A 5,712-nucleotide genomic window follows, 5' to 3' on the forward strand; every position below is an offset into this window, starting at 1 on the left:
CTGGGATTTTGATTATCATATGTCTGGGTATAAGTCTATTTTGGTTATAGCTAATAGGAGTTCTATATGCTTCACTTATCTGTATATTAGGTTCATTTCCCATGCTTGGGAAATTTTCTGCTATTACCTCTGCAAATAGTTTTTTAATATCATTTGTGTTAACTCCTGCTTTTTCGCTGACACCAATTATTCTTATATTCTTATTTGTGGCACCTTGTAGCTATGGAGCTGTTATTTCCTGATCTTCTGTTATCGTGAAGAGATCTTCCTTTCATGATCACTAGCTGAGATCCTGTCTTCAAGGTCTGAAAGTCTGTCTTCAGTTTCATTCAAGCGATTTTGCCAGCTTTCAATGGAATTTTTAATTTCCTGAATATGTTTGAATCTTTTTCATGCTATTTCTTTCCTATATTGATCATTCAAAGTTTCCATTCTCTTCCTATCATTATCTATTAATTTTCTATCTGTACTCTAGATTTGCTGAACAACTCCTTTATAAATGTCGACACTTCTTTTTCTACCTGTGAGATTCTTTTTGATCTGATTTCCTCTGTAGCCTCATAGATGTGTTCCTTTACCTTGGTTTCTACCATTTCAGAAGTGTCAGGTATGTGTCTGCTCTTTTCCTTTATCTCATTGTCTCCTGGACTTTTTCTGAGTGGGCTGGAGAGGTCAGGTTGCATTTTGCCTCTGTGTCTTGTCCTTTTCTATGTCAAAAGTTCTAATCCTTGTTTTCCATGTTGATCTTTATAAGTTTTTTGTACTATGTAGCTCTATCACTAATATCAAGGCCTTTCTAGGCAAAGTTTGTCTTCAAGATGTCTTCTGTATGTAGGACATTCTTGGTGTGTGTCTGCCCCAAAGTCCTACCTTTGCAGTTAATTAAAGATGAGATGTTGGTGACTGTTTGGCTCAGTCCCCAGTCCTTTGGTGCTGGGGCATGGTGAGGTTATTACTTCAGAGCTTCCCAGAACTGTTTCAGAGATGAGAACAGCCAATTTTACAGATATAACATACAAGTTAGAGTAGTACAATCAGCATTGACAGCAGCATCATGCACAATTTGGAAACGGACACACTGTGGTAACTATTAATTTTATACTTTTAACCATACAAGCAAAATCTACAATTATATAACAGAACAAATTTTAAATTGTGAGCTTGCAGTGTTTCCTTGTGGAAGAGTAGTTCCACCTTTGGTGTGGAAATTTACAAAGGAGAGTGAATAGAACAGAGACAGACAAAAAGAAATGAAGTAGAAGCCAGGCTGGAGGGTGAAGGATGATCACTCGGACCTGGGAAACTAGAGAAGAGGGCAGGATAGAAAAAATGAAGGGATACACAAGGGATTATTGAAGTTGAACAGAAAAGTTAGAGAAACTATTCACTCATGAACATAGGATTAAGTCTAGAGGTAAACTAAGGAAAAGGAAAAAGAAGATGCATAGATTAGAACAAAGATGAGTAAAAGATGAAAAGAAAGGAAAAGGAACCAGAAACAAACCACCAACCAGGAAAAGTAAAAAGAAGAAGAAAAGAAATAAATAAAATAGAAAAACTAAATTCCCTCTGCTGTCCATCGAGACTGCTGGGTAACACGCAGACCTGCAGTGGAGCTCGTGCTGGGCTTGAGGTGGATCTTGGCCTCCAGACGTGGGGTCTGGGGCCGGAGTCTGCAGCCAGTGCTTCCTGTGTGTCCCTCAGCGGCTCCCACTCCTCTGGTGGCATCTCTGTCCCATCACTGTGCGGTCTTCAGGCAGAGACGGGGCTGTTCCCTCTCCATGCACCTTCGGCTCCTCCTGGTCCTGGCTCAGCCTTCGGTGCTCCTCTCCGAGGCAGCCTCTGTCTTCTTGGGTCGTTTGTTGTGGAGCGCGGTGGGAAGCTGTGCCGAGGTCTGGTCCTCTGCTCCTGCTGTTCCAGTCCAAGGCTGCTCCGTCCCAGTTCTTCCCTGCCGAGGAGGGGAGCTGACTTTCCGTGTGCTGCTTTCCAAGTTCCACTGCCACCATCACCCGCCTTTGCTACAGTCTGTAATCTCCTTGGGTGGGGTGGGGGTGCTGTGGGGCACCTTTCTGCTCTGGCCCCCAGCACCCTGGACACAGCCTGGGGCTGCACAGTCCTGAGGTACAAGTCCTCAGGATTTCTAGAATCGGGTTTCAGGGAGCATGCATTGCTTTTAAAATCAATCCATATGAAACTTATACTAGCAAAATATAAAGTCAATCCTGATGGTAAAGATCCATTTCTGTGGTACACACTCAACCAGGCAGGCCACCTGCAAGATGCAGACTGTTAGTAAAACAAGAGGTCACAAAAATGTACCCAACATGGCAGAAGTACCTGTAGCAGTTGGAGAAACAGGAGAGAGGGTGCAGTGCCAGGTCTGGGAGGGTAGGCATGGCACGTCACTGTCTAATGGGTGCAGAGCTCCTTTCTCTGAGGAAGAAGTCCTGGGATTGTTCGCACTGTTGTGTGAGAATCCTTGACACAGAACGACAGATCTAGAGACCAGCGTGTTGTGAGAAGTTAGCCAGACTCAGAAAGACAAATGTCACGTGTTCTTCCACATGTGCTGTCTTTGACATGTTCCTCATTTCTGGGATAAAATACCCAATGGCCAAGTTAAGGAGAAGTTCACTGTGGTTCATAGTTCTGGCCCATAGCAGCCAGCTCCGAGGCAGGAAGGCCTGGTGGAAGAGCCTCCTGGGGAAGGGCGGCTCACAGCACTGCAGGCAGGAGCAGGCGGAGGAAGGAAGGAAGAGCCAGGGAGGGCCGGACACGTGCCAGGCCACGCCCACTGGTCAGCTCCTCCCCCAGACCCTGCCTCCTCTCAGTGAGTTGGCTCTGGACCCCAGATCAGTCACTGTCCAAAGCCTGAGGCTTTGTGGGGACATCTAGGTATGAATTCTGACACGCAGAACCTAAAGATGACAAGAAAGAAGTCATCAGACAGGAGGGCAGGAATGCAGGGAGCAGGAGGGAAGGGCAGGTAAGAGGATGGCTGGCATCAGAGTGAACATGCATGGAAACCAACATTTTATAACATAATACGCACCTATAGTGAAAAAAAATAAAGGGTACACTTACAGTGGCTGAGCTGGTAAGTGTACACTCAGTGTGTTTTACTCTAATTGTAAAATGTAGAGGCTTTTGTTTTTAGGGAGAAACTGCATTTTGTAACTACTATTTCCTAAACGCTTAATTGGACCCCCTGGGGCCACTCATTTTCTCTCCAACCACTCTGAAAAAATCACAGGGAGCTGCAGAAACCAGCGTCCAAAGCCCTCGCACCACGCTGTAGCTCCAGCCCTTCCATGTTACCTTTTACTTTGAGGCAGGGTCTCCCACTAAGCCGCCCAGGCTGGCCTCAAACTTGCCACCCTCCCGCCTTGGCGGCCCAGATGCTGGGTGACTGGGGTACACTGCTACCCCCAGGTTAGTGCACACGTCTTTTATTGGTTCTTTTTTATTATTTGAGTTTTAGTGCATGTGTGTGTACATAATGCTCGTAGTCCCTGAGGGAAGCTGGCACATGAATGGGGTCTATCTTAACCCTTTCCTATCTTTCTGCCCTCTCCTTCCCCCCGCTACTTGATCCTCTTTTGTACATGTTTACAGCACATAATGTTCACGTTCATTGGTAAAGACGTAATACATCCCGACTCCCCTCTCCCTCTATCTCTTAATCTCCTTCCTTGCTGAGAGGGATCTATCTCTCCACCACCTATTATTTTGATTTTTTTTTTTTTTTTTTTTTTTTTGGTTCTTTGCTTTTTGCTTTTTGAGGCAGGGTCTCACTGTGCAGTTCAGGCTGGCCTCAGCTGACTTTGTAGCCTAGGCTGGTATTGAACTTGCAATAATCCTCAAAGGTGTTTGTTTGTTTGTTTGTGGTTGTTTTAGTTTTGTTTTTTGCACCTGGGATTGAGCTCACGACATTGTGCTTGCCAGGCAAGCACTTGTGCCGCTGAGCCAAATCCTCAGCCTCTTTATTCTACTCTTTACCTATGCCTTGCGTCTTAGTTACTTTTTATTTGTTGCTGAGACAAAATATCTGATGCCTAAGGATAGAGAAGGAAGGCCTATTTTTTACAGTTTTTGGAGGTTTTAGTTTGCACTCAGTTGGCTCCAAGGCAGTGTGGCGTGGCAGGGCAGCCACTCATGGCCACCGCAAACAGCAAGGCCATAACTGGCAGGAGAGAGAGACCCCTGCTTCCTGCAGATACGTTGTATGCTGGCTCCACCGCTGGGCGGCTGTAGCGCTCACACTGCCAATCCAACTGCTAGATAACAAACCGATCATAAAACGCTAGATTTGGCTGAGTCCATAATTTATGAGGCTTGGGGGCCACTGACCTAAACCGTGACACCTTGGGTTTTTCATCTAAGAGCAGCCATGTGATATCTAAGCTTACATGCGATCTGGTTTTAGGGTGTGTCCATTTTCCCACAAATGACTCAAACACATCTTTCTTTATGGCAAAGCAATATGTACACACTGTACCTAGATGTCCTCCAAGCCACGAGCACTCCTAGGTGGCTGGATGGAGGGCGTGTGTTACTGAGGGAGCCCGCTGATTGCTGGGTAGGGGGAGGCTCTCCCTGGGTGTGAGAGCTGCCCACCCTGAGGGCAGCCTGGCCAGGCAGTCAGGGACACAGAGTGGCCTCCTGGCCTGCTTGTCACTTGCTGCTGTTCCTTTGCTTCTTCATTTCTTTGCTGTCTTCTGCCCTCTGTGATAGCACCCTAACCCTTGGAACCAGCTAACTGTGGACAAAACCTCCGCAAACCGTGAACTAAATAAAATTTCCTTTAACGTGAGGTGCTACACACTTTGTGTCAGCAATGAGAAAAATTTTATGTACATCACTTTTTTATCTTATTCATCTGTTGATGGACACACAGAGAGCTTCCAAGACCTGACTATTCCAAACTGTGCCGCTGTAGACACGGCGGTGCTTGTGTCTGTAATACGATGTCTTTAACTCCTTTAGGAAGGTACCTAGAGGGAGAGTAGCTGGTCAGATGGGGCTCCGAGTTTTAGCTTTTGAGGAACACTCACTTCCACAGTGGCGGTGCTGCTTTACATTGCACCAGAAATGTAGGAGCATTCCCTTCCTCCCTCAGCCTCACCAGCATTTGTTATGATTTGATTTCTTGATGGTGACCATCCTTCCAGGGCAAGATGGAGTCTCAGGGTGGTTTGAATTTGCTTATTTGCTTTTCTCTAATCGTCAGCAATGTTGGATACTTTGAGTGTATTTTGTGGCCATTGATCATTCTTCTTCCTCTTCCTCTTCTTCTCCTCCTTCTCTTCCTCCTCCTTCTCCTTCTTCTAAATATGGAACCCTTTGTCTATCACCCTTGTGCAGGGGCCATGCTAATCTCTGTGTCCTCCCAATTTTAGTACATGTGCTGCTAAAGTGAGCCCCATTTGTACTTCTTCATGAAGTGTCTAATTTTGGGGGTTCTTTGTCTGTTCTAGATATTAGATGTCCTCCATCTGGGGAACAGGCAGCGCATTTTCCCCATCATGTAGATTTTCTTTTTGACTCTGCTGGGTGTTTCTTTTGCCATGTGGATGCTGTTTAAATTACTATGATCCCGTTTGTTAATTCTCAAGACTGTTTCCTGTGCAACCAGGTTCTGTTTAGAAAGTCCATGCCTATGCTCAAGACATCCAGAGTCTCCCCTCTCTTGTCTTCCTGCAGTTAAGTGTT

The 5,712-nt window shown here is 45.7% G+C and overlaps 1 pseudogene; it reads right to left on the minus strand.

Moving 5' to 3' along the window:
* Window positions 1-5,327: 5,327 nt before the first annotated feature.
* Window positions 5,328-5,423, minus strand: LOC111755376 (U6 spliceosomal RNA; annotated as a pseudogene).
* Window positions 5,424-5,712: the final 289 nt, after the last annotated feature.

Source organism: Cavia porcellus, unplaced genomic scaffold, assembly GCF_034190915.1.
Source record: "Cavia porcellus strain 051 isolate PalLab524CR breed Dunkin Hartley unplaced genomic scaffold, mCavPor4.1 scaffold_9, whole genome shotgun sequence".
In the NCBI taxonomy this organism is placed as follows: domain Eukaryota; kingdom Metazoa; phylum Chordata; class Mammalia; order Rodentia; family Caviidae; genus Cavia; species Cavia porcellus.